Consider the following 17,806-nt stretch of genomic DNA (forward strand, 5'->3'; position numbering starts at 1 on the left):
TTTGAGGCTCAGGTACCAAATCTGAATTTATTCATTTACTGGATTTAAAAATATAATAATATTCTCATTCATTAACCCAAAAAAGGGGGGGGGGCATAGAGCCAAAACATACCATTTTTCCAGAGGCATGTGGAATGAAAAGTCTTCATGTAATTAGAAGGCATATTATGTTGTAGAATTCCAATTTAAATTTCAACTGTATGGATTAAAACAAAATACTGACAAGTATCACTCGCCCTGACTGAATACCTTTCACAAGCTTAAGCAGATGGCAACACTCTACAGTAAGCCCGCAACCTACACTCACTTTACTTATGCCAACGCTATTTTACATGGGCAACCAAACAACCAAACAACTAACCAATAAATAAATAACTAAGAAAAATGCTGGGAAAATGAGGGGAGATCAAAATATGTTGTAGAAAAGCAGCAGAAGGGGGCAGGAGAGCAGGAAACAACAGTTGGCAATCCCATCAGCCACTGCACTCATTAGCCATTGCACTCACTTTCCACCAGTGGTTGGTGTGGTAGAGGTAAAAGTGAGTAGAGCAATAAATGAACATTCTACTTTTGTATAGTAGGCTAGTTTTTACATTCACTCACAAAACTGAGTGTTTCCAATAGGTGCTACATGCTGACTCCTAGTGCCAATGAAGCCTCTGACATCAGTTGACTTCAGGTCTCTTCAGCATGTGGAAGAGCTAAAATATGGCAGCTTCTCAGTCCCTCCTCTTGTACTGCAGTGATAATTATAAACAGCTCAAGGATCACACGCAGGTAGCAGAAAGATTAAGCTGCCAGTGACACAACAGATGTGAGAAATGCACAGGTTTTCACTGAATGTCCGTGAGCATGCTCCAAGTAAAGTTATATTCAAAGAAGCTTCCATACATCAACTAATATCGACAGGGTTATGAATGGCGATTATGAGACTCAATGTCACAGGACAGTTTAAGTGACAGCTAAAAAAGCAAGGTGAAAAGATCTGTGCTATATTTTTTAACCAAAAATGTGCAATCTCATTTATAAAGATGAGCAAGAAGTATTTCCAGCTGTAAATATATTCATTGAATACATCTTGATTTAGAACTTGAACTGCTTGGATTGCTGTGTGTCAGCTCCTTGCTGTCAATCACACTGCTTTATAGAACCATGCTATATGATTGATACAGCTTGATGCAACACATCAAAACTGTACAAAATAAATAAAACTGGGACGCATATGTTAAAACTGAAAGAGGTGAAACATGCTTATTTTATAAAGTGAAGTGAACTTTTTTTCATTTAACAATAGGAAGGTTGAAGAACTAAAAGCATGAAAATGAATTTGGAGCCAAGGGAGTCTGTAGGAATTACTGTGGCTGATTAACCTGAAAGAGGGCTATAAGCAACAAAGAATATAGACTGCATTATGGAACAGCAACTCCTCAGTCAAATATAGCCTCCAAGAAGCCACCAGGCCCAATAGCAGCCTACTTAGAAGCATCTGGTGAGGAAAATATGTACTCCAGAGCAAAATTTACAAGCAGGCTACTTTGTAGGGTGTCATAATCTCGTTGCTGAGCAACAACTTGCAGAGCTCAGTGGAGGGAGAGGCCAGCCAACCAGAAGTGTCTCTGAGGTGTACTTGCCTGGAGGCAGAGTCAGCATCGAAAGTCAGATCCAGTCTTAGGGTCGGGCACACAGCAATCTGCATGGTCAGATGGTCCAGGGGTCAGGGAATCCAATGATCAGAGGGTCAAGGGTCAAGACTAGCAGGAAGAAGCAAGGTAGGGCCAGGAAATACAAGCGCTGTTACCGGCATCTGACTGCTGCTGGAAGCTCTGCTTAAGAAGGCTGTAGCCAGCTGGTCCTTATCCGTGTCTTCTCCTCAGTGTCCTTGAAGGCTGATCAGTTGCAGGTGGGAGTCACTCCACCTTCTCCCCCTTCAGACAGGCAAAGCTGACTCTTGGCCCCGTGACAGAGGGCTAGAGGTTGAGATGTTGGTCCACCTCATACTTCCCAAAGTGGCCTCCAGGAACATGAATGGTCAACCAGAGGACTATACCATATGAAAGAATGGACCCAGAGAATGCCCACAGAAGGGGGCAGGGGGAAGTGAACTTTCCTTATTCCCATCTACTCTCCCCCCCCCCACATAGCCCCCTGATCCTGTCCCTTTACAAAGTCTCTCCCAAATGTTAGAGAACCTTGCAGAATAGGGAGGCATGCAGCACAGAGATTGAGAGAAAAGGGGATTCCTGAAAACCAGGCAATGCCACCTTCTGCAAGCAGGGACGCTGGTCACAGAAGGTGCCTCTGCCTGATTGGGGGGAGGGATATTGTGTTTTTTTTATAATTAATATTTATTACTTTTCCAACAATTTAAACACTACAAAAACAATACAATACAATACAATACAATACAAAAACACTACATAACAATGACACATTAAACACATTAAACTAACAAAACAAACACAGTTTAAAATAAATCAAACAATTTCAATATCTTATCTTTCATTCACTTATTTCCACGACCTCCTCACACCTCCCTTTTTGTATTCCACTTCTGTTAATTGTTTCAGCAATTCCTTTCCATCTTCCTCTGTTTTCTATCCTATAATTATCTTAACACATTCTAACCTTATTTTTTCCTTTAATACTCTATTAATCTATTTATACTTAATTGCTTATAACATTCCTACTAAAGCCATATAATTTCATTCCAACATTTTTCTAACATTCATTAATTTTACAGTATTTCTGTAAATAGTCTTTAAACTTTTTCCAGTCTTCTTCCACCAACTCTTCTCCCTGGTCTCGGATTCTGCCAGTCATTTCCGCCAATTCCATATAGTCCATCAACTTCATCTGCCATTCTTCCCGGGTGGGTAAATCTTGTGTCTTCCAATACTTCGCGATGAGTATTCTTGCTGCTGTTGTTGCATACATAAAAAAGGCTCTATCCTTCTTTGGCACCAATTGGCCGACCATGCCCAGGAGAAAGGCCTCTGGTTTCTTCAGGAAGGTATATTTAAGTATCTTTTTCATTTCATTATAAATCCTCTCCCAGTATGTCTTAATCCTTGGGCATGTCCACCAAAGGTGAAAGAATGTACCTTCAGTCTCCTTACATTTCCAACATTTATTGTCGGGCAAATGGTAAATTTTTGCAAGCTTGACTGGTGTCATGTACCACCTATAAATCATTTTCATTAAATTTTCTCTTAAGGCATTACATGCTGTAAATTTCATACCTGTGGTCCATAACTGTTCCCAGTCAGCCATCATTATATTATGTCCAACATCTTGTGCCCATTTAATCATAGCTGATTTCACCGTTTCATCCTGGGTGTTCCATTTCAACAGCAAGTTATACATTCTTGACAAATTCTTGATTTTTGGATCTAACAGTTCTGTTTCCAATTTTGATTTTTCCACCTGGAAACCAACTTTTTTGTCCAAATTGTATGCCTCCATTATTTGGTAATAATGGAGCCAATCTCACACTTTATTTTTCAATTTTTCAAAACTCTGCAATTTTAGTCTGTCTCCATCTTGTTCCAGAATTTCCCAATATTTCGGCCATTTGGCCTCCATATTTAGTTTTTTCTGTGCCTTCGCTTCCATTGGTGACTGTTGGGTTGAAATAAACGACAGACGAATGGCAAGGTGTCATACGGCAGGCATCTCCCGAGCATGTGCTCGGGAAGTCCCTTTTATTGAATATTACAGCATTTCCACATATGTGCTTGTTGCTGATTGGTTAACATGAATACAATGCAAGGGCATTAATCATGAAGGTTGGGAAAGGGAACACATGGTTACTAGTGATTTATATTGCATGACTTGAAAGAACATAACAATCGCAGTCCGTAGATGTGGTCAACAATGCATTAAGAATAGGTCAGGGTGTGATGTTTCATGAACTCAATGTGAACTGTTCAGAACATTCTCAGACTCATGTGCAGAGGCAAAAACTTCCCAGCAGGTGACAACCATCTTGGGGTTTTCTTTTCTAGCAAATATTTATATCTTATCCAAACATTAAACAATGCTTTTCTAACAATATGATTTTTAATGCTCATCAAGTTGCCTCTGTAGGGCTGAGACTCTCTCTTTCTCCAGTTGTGTTACTTTACATTCAGCAGCAACAGCTTTCTCCCTGGCTTCCTCCGCAGTCTGCCGTATCAGAGTAGATTCCTGTATCAGTTTCTGAATAGTTTCTGTATTGGTATTCACCTTTAGTCCCAAATTGTTTATGCTTTCCGCTGCAACATCCACTTTCTTATTAAGCTGTTCCAATGAATCGTTTATCTTACCTAATGCAACCGCTAAAACCTCTTCTGACAACATTCCTCTTGATTTTGGTTGTACTGATGCAGAAGCAGCAGCAGAGGAAGCAGGAGGGCCTGGTGTTGCACCTCTCCTGGGTTGCTGCCAAATCTTCCCAGACCTTAATGTTTTTTCAGCAGTTGGCTGATCTGTTTTTTCCTTTCCATTTGCCATAACACTTAAAAGATTCAAGGTCAGTCCCAGAGTCTCACAGTTTTTTATCTTGCAGCTGGAAATTCCCCCAGCCCAACTCTTGTAAAGCAACCAGTTTCAAAGGCTTCCACTAGGGGGAAACAGTTTCTATTTATGTTATTTTGTATTAATCAGTAATGACCTCTTTTAAACACAGTTCAAACAATCCAAAGTTAGTTTCAATTTTCAGTTACTTTACTCCTTTTTAGAAACAGCCGGAGACAGTAGAAACAATGTATTTCTCTTATTTAGCTAGCTGTCAATGAATGTTTTAAGCGCTGTCAATGAACATCCAAAGGACGTCAGTCCTGCTAGCAAGCCGTTTCCAGGGTCAGAGCTGCGGAATTCTAGCTCTCTTCACTCTCTCCTGCAGGCATACTTAGTCCACAACTCCCCCCCCTTCTCCTGCCTCCAAGGGGGGGTTAAATGTTCTTTACCGATGGGGATTTATTCTTTTACAAAAGGCTTTCCAAGACTTCAGCTTGCAGCCTCATTGCTTCAGTCTATTTACAAAAGGGGAAGGCGGACTTCCTGTGTTGAACCTCCCCGTTACGATACCAAATTAAACGTTTAAAAATCCAATTCTCCCGCTTCAGCTCTACTCACGGGTAATTACTTTAAAGTCAAATTGTCCACAGGAAAAAGTCAGCGCTCTCCGGTAACATCTATGCGGTTTCGCTCCGTGGAAGAAGCAGACGATTCGAAGCACCGCGCCACTCACCCCACATCACTCCAGACCCCCGAAATCGGGTTCCCCCGCGAGTAGGGGAGGCGCAAAAGGTGCCTGCCGAATCCCACATTCACAGGCTTCTCCCGCCTGTGATTTTTTGCGGGTCTCCGCCTTCGCCGTGGCGGCCAGACCCAAATTCCCACGGAGCAAATTCCTCCCGATCAGAGGAATTCTGCCATTGCCGGAGGCACCAACCCGGAAGTCCTCCTGGGGGGAGGGATATTGACCATTTCAGTGTCGGCAGGAATGTTTGTCCTGATGCGCATCAGCTGGTATCTGCAACAGCGGCACAAGCAACAAGTCTGCCTGCACGTGTGGATGCCATTTGCCAGAGTGGGCGTCTGTGTGCAGCATTTCATATGCTTCAACTTCACGGTGAGTGTGGGTGCCTTTCAAGTCATGTCTTCTACAATGCAGGTTCCTTGCTGTTAATGTATTCAGATTTTAAAGACCCTTACATATGAAGTGTAACTCTGCAAACTCAAAGCCAGGTAGGAGTGGTCCCAGAGGAGTGAGGAAAGTCACATGTGCACAATCTAGTTTCCAACTTCAAAGCAGGTTCCAATTCTTAAACTTCATAGAGGGCTTAATTTGCAAGGAAAAACCTGAGGCACCAGATTTATATGAGCTGATTATAAATTGCCCTTAATCTTATGCACATATATACTGGCAACACAGTGCTTGGAAGAGAAAAACAACCGTGCTGTTTGTGGCTATAAACTCAAGATGGGCAGACAAGGAAAGAAAATGATATTGAGTGACCACCTGGTAATTTCACTTCAACAGTAGTTTATTTGGTCTTTCATTTATTTGCAATTTGTCAACAAAATACTTCCCCCAAAGGCCCAAAATGTGCATCAGTTTTTAAAACAGACTTTTTATATATTTTAACTCCCCTTTAGCTGGCCAGGCTCAAAAACAAACACACAATTATTTTTTTAAATGCCCTTAGATATTTTGTGTGTGTGTGGTTTCTCTGCTTTGTTTGTGATTAATCTACTGTTCATCCATCCCGGTTCAGAAAGTTTTCATTGCTGCTTTGTTTGCAACTATTACATTTTGCATTGTTCTCTCATAATATATTTGGTTTAATATTTGGCCTTATAGTTCTGAACCAGCCCTGCAGGATGGGCAGATTAAGACTAGGGTGGTCTGTCCTTTAGGCTAATGGGTTCCAACTGATTATTGAATGCCTTTGGGTTTGTTTTCCAGCAGGCAGAGCATTGGAAAGAAGCATTCTATTGCAGCTTGGCTTTGATATGTGTGCAGCACAGAACTGTTTGTCTGGTTTGCTAGTGTGTCCATGGGCCCAAAAAGGTTGGTAATTTATCAGTGCTACATTGCCTTTAAACTATCATACAAACAGATGGAGCTCATTTTATCCCATTTGTTTCCTCCACAGACATGTTTACATAGAAGTACATGAGCACAGGCCAGCCTTCTCCAACCTGGTGTGCTCCAGATATTGTTGGACTATAATTCCCACCATTCCTGACTGTTGGCCATGTTTGCTTGGGCTGATGAGAGCTGTAGTCAACAATACCTGGAACATACAAGTTGGGGAATGCTGGCATAGACAGACTCCAAAGAAAAGGACACAAATTTGTCCTGCTAGATTCAAGATTCTAACCGATTTTCATGTTTGCATATTTGACTGTGCATCATTCTTTTCATGCATTTATTTGCTTTTTGCTACAACTATTCTAATTTCATACATTGGTTGCTTGGATATTATTATTTTTTACACCTGGAAGAAAATTCATGAGCTACATTCTTATAGCTAACCAAGCTTTTCCTCTTTAGCTGCACAATTCCGAAAGGAACAATTCGCCGTTAAATGGGTTCATCATTTCTTTTGTGTCTTCCTATGCATCACGTTTAGATACGTTCCCCAAGATATGCAGGCATTCAGCCATGCTTTGCAATATGTCCTTGCAGCAGGGATATTTCATTTAGGCAAGAGGAAGAGAGGGAATAAAATCCTTGACTAGAATTTTGCTATTTTTTCTTTTAATGTTAAATTTAATTCAATCTTTCTCTATGCTACCTCCCATGTAATCTAAATAGTTTTCTAGCTGAAAGTATTCCCCCCCCCCCCACGAATGGCAAGATTAATAGCCCAGTAAATTGTGTGTTGGAGCAGTAGTTTGTTTGAGTTATTTTCTTCATACACATGGGCTACAAATGCAGTGCCTCCACGTGCTTCTTTTCCAGAACAAGGGACACATTAATGTGATATACTTTAACACTATAGTCTTGTCTCTTTCTCTCCCCTATCCCACCCCCACTCCTAAACGATCTTAAATCTGTTTGCCTAGATCAAATGGGAAGGAGAATGTTGCACTCGATTTCTTCAGCTCCTTCCCCATTCCTCCTCCTGACACTGCAAGGCTTGGCCATGCCATGCCCACAGGAGGCAGAGATGTGTCTGTCTTCTAAATGGCAATTCCTTGGAGAGACAGTATCCATTATTAGTACATGTAGAGGACAGTAATTGGAATCCCATGTGATTAGAAGAGCACTAACAGCATTTGCTAAAGATTCCCACACAACCTCAACTGTCATGTGCATTCCTGATGGCCAGTCTCCCAACAAGAATTGCCATTTTATCTCCTCTTCACCACCCTTTTAAATGTTTCAGTACAAAAACTACTATGTTGCACACAGATTTTATTTCTGCAACAGCATATCTTTTTAGTGGTTTCCCATATTCTCTTCTCCGCTTTGTTCTTTTGCATATACAGCTTTTCTCTATATACATACTTTTAGTTTTTCTCTTTTCCTTGGGTTCAAGGGGGGCGGGGGAGAGACACCTGGTGTGTTATAGAATCTTGTGCCACAATTTGAAGAACCTGCTGTGAGTGAAAATGACTAAGACCATGTGGTTCATTTCCAACACAGCAGGTGTCATGAGAAAGGCAAAATGGGAGCCTGGTGCTTCCCCTCACATTCCAGCCTTTGGAGCCAGTTGGTAGCAGACAACCATTGTTAACAGCCTAAACCACCCAGTGAAAAGAGAAGGTCACATCTTTTCCTAACCGACTTAAACGTGAATCTGTGCTGGGGCAAATTGCAGACTGATGCCACACAAGCTGAGCTCAGTATACTGTTTTCAAACATTTCATTGCTAACACATCTAGATTTCCAATTATACTCCATTCAGCTCACTGTAACCCAATAACTCACATAGGAAGGTGGAAATATCACAAGCAAGCAGCATACACAAATACTATTCTTTTACGGAAGCAATGAATCTAAGGTATATTAGACCTCAAGAGAGACACCAAAATGCTAGCCAGTTGCTAGTTACTATATATAGCAGGGATGGGGAACCTGTGGTTCCGTGGATCTTGTTGAATTCCAAGTCCAACTTCCATCAGCCCCAGCCAGCATAGTCAGGGATTATAGGAATTGTAGCCAGCAAAATCTGGAAGCCCACATTTTCCCCATTACTATAGAAATAATTCACAAGTACCATGTTGCTTGAAGAGAAAGGGAGTTATGCAATAAACATAATTGTAATATTCTTGCATTACACAGTTCTCACACACTTCTTACAAAACAGCTCCATGCCCAAAGTTCTCCAGAAGAGCCCTCCCACAATCCAAGGATTTCAAACATCTATGGACTCAAAACACACACAGAGCTGAAACTAGGAAAGGCAACCTTATAGATCATAAGATTTATTGGCACTATTCTAGGCCATATCTGTAGAACCCATACTACTGATTAAGTGATTGTATGATCTTTGTCCTGAAAGTCATTTAGGATTCTTTTCACCAAGCTGGAAGAGATGGCGGATACGGTTGCTGAATAGACCTACAGCACATATGCCTTTTTCAAAGTTTTCTGTTTCCCGATTAGTCAAAACCAATTCATCCAATTAGCCCCTTATCGTACAACCACATCAACGTCTATATTCATATCTCCCAGCTTCTGTGTTGACTACAGCAGTATTGAAATTAAGTCTAATTAAGCAAACTTATGGATTCTCACTAATGGCTCTGTATATGTATAAGTACATGTTCCCCATAGCTATTTGTTCAAGGAACTCTTCATATCATTTAACTCACTTCAATTATGCATATTATAGCTCGCCTACTGATGATTTTGCATAATTATTTTTTAAATATAAGTAAATGTGACCTGCAGGATTTTCAATATTAACTTAAGATTTTAAGATATTGGTTTGGCATGCAATTTGGTTTCCTTTCTTTGAGTTTTAGATCCCCCGTGAAGTTTAATTTTAAAATTGTATGATTGGACAAGGTCAGGAAGCAGATGATATGATGATGGATCATTCTTAAATACATATTTCCAGTATATTAAATGTGCATCCAAATGATTATGTTATAAGCCACTTTGATAACTTATTTTACCAGGAGGGCAAAAAAGTATTGAAGAAAATAAATTTTAATATGTCTAAATGCAGTCTTCTTATACTGAACTAACTGATGCTGCTGCCATGAGTCCAGCTGAAGTTTGCATGGCAGAATCAATAAGGACGCTTGCCTGCTTACTACCTGCCACAAATAGAGGCAACTATGTGAAGGATAATCTTCCTGTTACTACCAGAAAAAACCAGATGGATTCAAGGGAAATCACAGCTTGTGTTTGAAACTGTATGAAAATGCTTGGTCCGAAAATGACCAATAAGTGCCTCTTTCCAGCACCAATGAGAGCTGCTTCCCACCCACTGCCGCCCCATTTGTTGATAGAGGATCTTTGCTTTTAACAGCTACATGGCAGATGAGAAATTCAACAGGAGGGAACTCTGCCTATAGTTGAAACACTGTTTAATTCTCCTATGCCACTGTGAACAGCACAGAGTCTCTGTCAGGAAAACAGTGGCAACCATAGGACTGAAAACCACAGAAGAGAGTGATGCCATCCAAAGCGATGTGAATAAAGATTTTATTCTCTCTTTTTCTGCAAGATATCCCCCTGAAAGGCTATATATGTGCATTGGGGATTTGAATATTTCTGTTAACTTTCTGTTGTGTGTATTATTATTTTTTTTAGGGCCAGCATGTGTGAGGTAAGAATCAAGAACTAAGAAGTTGCTCATCCTCTCCTTCTGATACCTGTACGAATTGCATCAGAATTACAATAGTAATATGAAAAAGAGCCACCGCTCAGGGCTTTTACAGAATAGCTGCAAGGTAACATGTAGACTACAATGTACTCTTTTCAGCAATATCATGTTTCTGAAATGTAGGTCAGTTTTATTAATAAAACAGAGTACTGTAAATTAAATGTTCTTCTGATAAAAAAAACAGGTTGCCATAGAGCACCTAAGAAGGTTCAGCCCCTTGTTCTGCTAGTCAGTGCGGCTCTTCTACATAAGTTTTTCAAAAGTAAATCTTCAAGCACAACCCTATCCTTGATTTATAACTTCTTGATGAGGATAGCGTAGCTGTAGTGGTGGAGCCACTGGTATGATGATGAAATGGATCTATGCTGGTGTAACCAGGGTGAAACACTGATGCAAGAGTAGCATGACAAGACTGGCACATAGGGGAACAGTTTGGAGCAGTTTCCCAAACTTGGGTCCCCAGCTGATTATGGACTATAATTCCCATCATCCCTGGTCACTGGTCCTGCTAGCTAGGGGTGATGAGTTGGTAGTCCAAAAACACCTGGAGACCCAAGTTTGGGAAACCCTAGTTTAGAGGGTTGCAGATGAGGCAAGGAAGCAAGGGACTTAGGAGGAATCCAAAGCTCATTCAGAGGTTGGATCCTAGCCTCAATTATGGCATAATGCTATTCCAGAAAAGAACACAACTTTAAGTTAAGCACACCCTTTGAAGCTAAAAATCCAGACTGATTGCCCCTTGCCTCCTCTCTCTCAAAAGCCACAACAGAAGATAGAATGCAGACCTACTCTGCACCTAGTCATGCCATACCAACAATGGAATAGATGTCTTAGCCAGATACACACCTCGGATGTCAATTCATGTGATAATAACATCCTGTCACCATGTCTAAAGAACTCAGATTGTACAAGTAGGAAATTGGGTGAAAGCACACTTTGTCCAGGACTACTTCTTTTTTTCTTTTTCTTTTTCTTTTTCTTTTTTGAAGTAGCTGTTCTGATCCAGGGGCTGACTCTTGTGATTCGAGGACCCGTCCCCCACTTGGGAATAATAAAGACACATGGACACAGTATATTAGGTTAATGGGCTAGAAAAGGCCACAACTTTATTGATTACAGCATGTGAGAGGTATTGGCTTAGGCATTGGACAACAGCAAATTTTGACTCCACCCACTCAGAGAGGGGCGAGTCTGACGAGGGTTAACCACCAGTAGGGGGAGCCTGTTGATGCAAATACAACTATAACCTCTCCCCCTGATGTCACCGGGGGTCGTGCCATGGCCCCCCGCCACACAAGGCATCAGACAGGATCCACAACCGCCAGATTCCTTTAACAGAATACCCATAAGTGAAGGGGTAGGTGATGGCCACACCCTGCCCTTCATACACCAACAACACATTCCAATGCCTAACCGCCACCCGAGCCCAAGAGGCTCGCCACCAATACCCTCACAGCTGCAACCAATCCCTAAGGCTTCTGATGATGTCGGCCAGCCATATATCATTGCCGTGATCTGAAAGGTGAACACCGTCCTTCCAAAACAAGGTTTGATCGCCAATCCGGATATCACCATGCAAAATAACCAGGCCATTCATGAAACGCAATTTGCGCGCTACCACACGATTTAAGAGTTTCCTGGATCTTTCTATGGCCATAATATCATGAGAACCATGCCATACTCTCTAGTAGATCAAGGTGAAACAATGTTGAAATGGTTGAAATATTCAGAACAAGCAGTTCCACATGGAGCTAGACCAAATGAAGAATGTTGCATTAGAAACAGACTATCCCTGACAAAGTGTTTAAAAAGGCTGCCACTCAATCCAGAAAGTTATCTCCAGCATGTTTAACAGGGACTTGCTATACGTGCTTAGGGCGAAGACTGGTTTGGTGGGACTTTCTCAGGTCACAGATGTGCTGGCAGAATAGCTTCATCATGTACTGCAGTTTCTGGAGGCCACTGTGGTTAGCCCTGTGAGCAATTCCCTCTCGGCCTTCAATTCTTCCTCCAAGCCCAAGGCTCCATCCCCCAAGGTCATGATGCTGCTTAAGTAATTTGCCTTTCCTTGTGCATTGTTTCATGCTCTCTATGCATAGGTATACATGAGTTTGACCAAACTGCAGGAGGCAGTGGAAAACAGGAGTGCCTGGCATGCTCTGGTCCATGGGGTCACGAAGAGTCGGACATGACTAAACAACTAAACAACAATGCATAGGTAATGGGCAGGTTTTGTGGGTGCCCTGTGCTGCTATTGGTGATAGCAGTGTTCCTATGCATGTGTGTTTTGGTATGTCATGCCTTGTTTCTAACAATGGTTATTTTGGTTTTGCTTTCTTCATTTACATTTTGTTGGTGGCCACCATTGAATTGGGAGTGTAGCATGGCACTGCTAAATCTCATCACCAAAAGTTAATTCAGCATCACAGGTGAACTTGTAAAAGCCACCCAAAAGCTCAAGTGCCACTTAGCTCTCCTTAGACACCTGAAAAGCACTTGGGTGCTTTCTAACCATTAGCAGGCATCTTTTTTCTAAAAATTGTGAAAGCTTAAGGTTCCACTCTTTAACCACTTAGCCCACATTAGAGCTACTAGAACAGAATTACTCTGCTCCGTGTTATTAAGATTACATCTCAAAAATGCATTCCTGATGCCACCAAAGTCAGGCAGAAAAAATCCAATACAATATTTATAGGGTTCAAATTGTTAGGATATTTCCGTTCCACCTTAAAAGGGAGCAGGCTTTGTGAGTCACAGAGTCTGCGTATTTCCTGTTCACAGGATGTTTCTGTTGTGTCTATGCTTTCGCTCTCTCTGTGCCAGAGACACTGAAGCTGGCAGTCATGTTTTCTTTGTTCTGATCAACGCTGAATAAACTTGTAAATAATACTCTCCTGCGTGCAACTTTCGCTGTGCATTATCTGCTGATAGAGCGTGCATCGGCTCTGGAATGTGGCAGGCTATTTCTGGAGCTCATGTCGCTAATTGCTGATACTGCGTGCCTACGGGAGATCGATGGACGTCCGGAGGCGGCTTGGGGGCCATGATGGATTTTGTCTCCCCGGCAGTATCCCAACACAAATTTCATTGCAGTAAGAGGAAGCAGAATTTTCTAGGACTTTTTCTATAAACAGCTAAGAAACATTTTTTTAAAAATGTTTTTCTATATTGTGTGTGTACCCCAGTCTCTGAGCAGTGAGAGACTCCAGGGGTCCTAGCATGTACCCAGGGATTAGTTTCCTTGGAATGAAGCTCAAGGGTGTATTTAGTATATATGGTTTTATTTACACACATGTACAACTTAACTATAGGATGGGGGGGCTCACAATATTAATACTCCAGCAGATTTTGCCTCCCTATTAGGTCCCCAGGGAACCCCTCCTTCCCCCAAAAGGCATATCTTTGGATTCAGCATAGCTGAGAGAGTCAAGCTTCTTTCTTCAGTTTTTTCCAAAGCTCACATACCCAGTTCACCAGGTCAAATGTGGAATTAGGAATTAGGAGATAAGTGGCAGCCACATTTGTAGGATATTGTTATAGGTTTGGGGGATTAGTCTGGATCATATCTGTGGGTCCCTTTCAGGTCTATGATTCTTTGTCTGTGTCATTAGAATCAACCCTCTGCAATGCAGGAATCTTTTTGTCCAACATGGGGCTCAAACCCATGACCTTGAGATAAGAGTCTCAAGCTCCCCCAACTATATGTGCAGATACATATACTTCTCCATTGCTGGACAAATATGGTTGAAGGCCAACAAGAGGTTTGAGGGGAATGCCAACATTCCTCTATGCACCTCAGCCTTCTTGGACATTAACAACAAGAGATCGTTTATCAACATTATCAACAGGGCATTTTCTTTGGCCAGAACTCAGTTCTGGCACCTCTCAGGTGGGAGCCATTGTCATCATAAGAGAACAAGGGAGATGTTCATGGTGATGTCCGGCACCTCTTTTTCTAGAAAAATAGCACTGATAATTAGCAACAATATGAATGACTGCCATCACCTCATTTCTGATGCACAATGTAAAACGCACACAATCCTACATGCATTTCCATATTATGTCCATTAATTATGCCTCCCTTTCTGCTCTATCCAAGCTCTCACTTTGCCCTCAGGCAGTAAGTCCATCCATTCCTAATTACTATGCACACCTATGGAATTGTACTTGGATGGCATTATCAACAGAGAAGGAGATTAGAAAAATATGGGCAGAGAACAACCTGCCCTAAGACTCGTAAATCTCCCACAGCTGTTGCTCCCTGGGACGCATCTTTCCCCAATCTACCTCAGCAGCCTTACCCAACTCTAATGCTGTGCATCGTCACTCCGCAGGTCCTTTTGCAATCACTTCAAAAGCATCCAGAAGTGAACACTGGGCTAGAAGTAGCATTAGGCGTGGGCTGTCATGATAGATACATTCTTTAAGTTTCCCTGTTGGAGATATGAAAAGTGCCTGCTGGATCAGATCAAAGGCTTGCCTAGCACAGTATTCTGTTCTCACAGTGGCCAGTCCTTTTACTTCCTCATTTCCCAAACAGAAGACTTGGCATGCAAAAGGATTTTGCTCAACCATTTGGAGTGAACCTCCACAATCCGCAGCCAACAGATCATGCTCAGATTGGAACACAGACATGCAAATTAGAGAGCTCATCTGCAAATCTTTCCAAGTATATCTCACTCCTGATGAAAGGTTTGGTTTTTTATTATTATTAAGTGATCTGAGGACTTCCTGGCTCTTCTTTATTTTTTAGAATCACTTCTAACTACTTGCAGCCGCTACAAAGTGTGGCGCTTGCTGTGCTCACTGGAAAGTTTTGCGTGAAGAGCCCCCAGAAGTGATATTGTATGGGGAAAAGATGGCTGCCCCATGTTTGGAGGAAGCTTTGTTCACAACATCCCTGTAAGGTTGCCAGTGCACAGGGCTGGATTAGCCATTAGGCAAAATAAGCATGCACTTAGGGTGTCAAGGGAAGGGAGCACCACAGAAGTTTTCCATTGCTGGATTTACCATGGGCCATATGGTGCAACTAAACAAAAATAAACATTATTTATACAAATGTACAAAAATAAACACTATATTCCATTTTACTGTAGATTTTGTTTCATTTTGAAAAAAAAATTTTTTTACGGTTTCTTATTGATTATATTTTAAATTAGATGTATATGAGGGCACCAAAATCTTTTAAGTGCTTAGGGCCTCTTATTGATCTTAATCCAGCTCTGCCAATTAAAAAAATATATTGACCTCCTCCAGATTACAAGTCCTATTAGTCCCAGCCAGCATGGTGAAGCTGACTGGGACGCATGGGAGTTACAGGGCAAAACGTATATAGGGCAACAGGCTGGAGAAGACTAGTCTAGATTTAGGAAATTACTCCAAAGTTAGTCAAAATCTGACGTATGTACTGATGCTTCACTGGTAAGGCAAAAAGTTCAGAAAATCTCTTCTGAATTGCCCGATAAATACGTGAGCCTCTAAACTGTCTTAAGAGAACGCAACATTAAAATGAATTGAAAGCAAGGAACAGATGCACACAGGGCTGGAATTAGCTTGTGTTAAAAATTAAGTAAAGGAAAGTGGAGGGGGGAAGAGAAAGGAAAGAAGGCGGTATGATCGAAACATGAGGAAAAGCAGCAAATGTGAACCAAATCACCATAAATGTCAGTCTCTCAAAGTGCACCCCTGTTCTCTCCACCCACCCCTGCTGAGCACATGAAAAAACCAATTTCAAAAGACTGTAGTGAATATGAAAATTACAGGCCCATCCATCACCATTATTCCCTCTATAGAAACAACGGCTGAAAAGGGAACAGAATAAACACATTAAACCTTTTTTATTATTTGAAAAGACACATTTTCTACAGACTCAGGCTTACGCTGAATCATCAAGGGCAACAATAACTTGGAACTGGCAAGTAATGTTTTAATGCCACGAGGGCCTGCATTGGTAGGGGGAAGGACAGGGCGGGGCATCTTGCATTTTATATAGTAATAGTATCTGTCTCAAACAGGTATCACCCAATAACCTTGCTATATGTCTCAGTGAAGACCTATCACACAGCAATGACAACGCTCTAACTGTTGAATGAAACAACCTAGAAACACCTTAAATTAGTGTTATATTTTCTTTGACCGAAACATTGTTCTTGATTAAAGTACAGGAAGCAGGTTCAAAGCTAGCCTTTGTCCACCCGCATATCTGTAGCACAGAAAATGTTTCAGATGCTAAACGAATCTAAATGGAGACACTCCATGCACCAATAAAATGGAAATAGTAAGTGGGTTGGCTGTTGAACCGAAATACTACAGTTCACATAAAGTCACAGTATACACCCCTATTTTCATTGGAGAAATGTTGGAGGAGACATATTTATTTCCGTTGGAGAAATGTTGGAAGGTATGGAATAGGATGTCCCTATTTTCATCAGAGAATTGTTGGAGGGTATGTAGTAAACCCATTCAAATCATTAAACCTAAGTTAGTCATGTTGACTAATTTCAGTGGGTTTGTTCTAAGTAGGAGTAAGACACGGCCCCGTCTCCCCTCTAAGAACCCCCATTTTATCACTCAAAGAAGTTTCAGAGGTGATTGCCTTTCACCCCTAGATACTTAAACTGGTACAGCTCATATGAAAAGGAAGTCATAAAGCACCTAGCAGGCCACAATGCATGATTGTTGGCTCCTCCAACCTGGTAAATTCCAGTTGTTGCTCAGCTACAACTGTCATCAGCCCCAACCAGATTAGCTAAAGGTAAGAGATGATGGGAGTTGCCATTCGGAACATCAGGGAGGCAAAACATTTGGGGGCTGGGAAAGGTTGGCAAATACCTTGGTGGTTCCAAGTTGTGCTGACCTGTTCTAAATTATGGTTAGAGATAATTTTTTCATAATAACTCAGAATCAACAGAGGACAGATCATTTTGAAGACATATGGCAACTTCCATAGAATCAGAAGCACAGTAAAAAATGTGATTTGTACACAAACCTTTATGGGCATAAAAACCTCACAATTAATTGCCCTGTCATGGGATACTGAGAACTGCTTCAGGAATAAAATATTCACATTTAAATCAAACCAGGGAGGTTAAGGCTGACAATATCTTTCTCCCAACGAACACTGTTAATATTTTACAAACTAATTTGTGCCCTACAGAGTATGCCTTCAGTCTTGTCAGCTCCGTGAACATGCAGTGAATATACAGTAACAATATTTTTTTTAAAAAAAAGAATTAGTTGGGGGTATAGAATGCCATTAAATATGTACAGGTACAAACTGAAATTAATCTGAAATTAATCATGTAGAGCAATGCAGGTCTGCGGTTCCCTGCTCCTAACTAAATTCTCATTTTTAAAAAAACAAAGCCATGCAGCTTGTGAAAAACAAGCCAACATTAAAAATTCAGGAAATGTTTGCCAAATCTGCTGGAGACAGTGTAGACAGCTAAAGGCTGTCAGTGGGGAATATTGTC

General features: G+C 41.3%; 2 long non-coding RNA genes across 3 annotated transcripts in view; one reads left to right on the forward strand and one right to left on the reverse strand.

Moving 5' to 3' along the window:
* LOC308476927 overlaps nt 1–17,806 on the reverse strand; it is an 808,687-nt gene that overhangs the window by 644,243 nt on the left and 146,638 nt on the right. The window lies entirely within an intron of this gene.
* On the forward strand, nt 4,911–10,470 carry LOC308477477. The gene is made up of 3 exons (XR_013986581.1): nt 4,911–5,614; nt 6,455–6,556; nt 10,262–10,470. It is a non-coding gene; the product is annotated as an uncharacterized lncRNA (long non-coding RNA).

Source organism: Podarcis pityusensis (assembly GCF_964106645.2).
Source record: "Podarcis pityusensis genome assembly, chromosome: 5".
Classification (NCBI taxonomy): Eukaryota; Metazoa; Chordata; class Lepidosauria; order Squamata; family Lacertidae; genus Podarcis; species Podarcis pityusensis.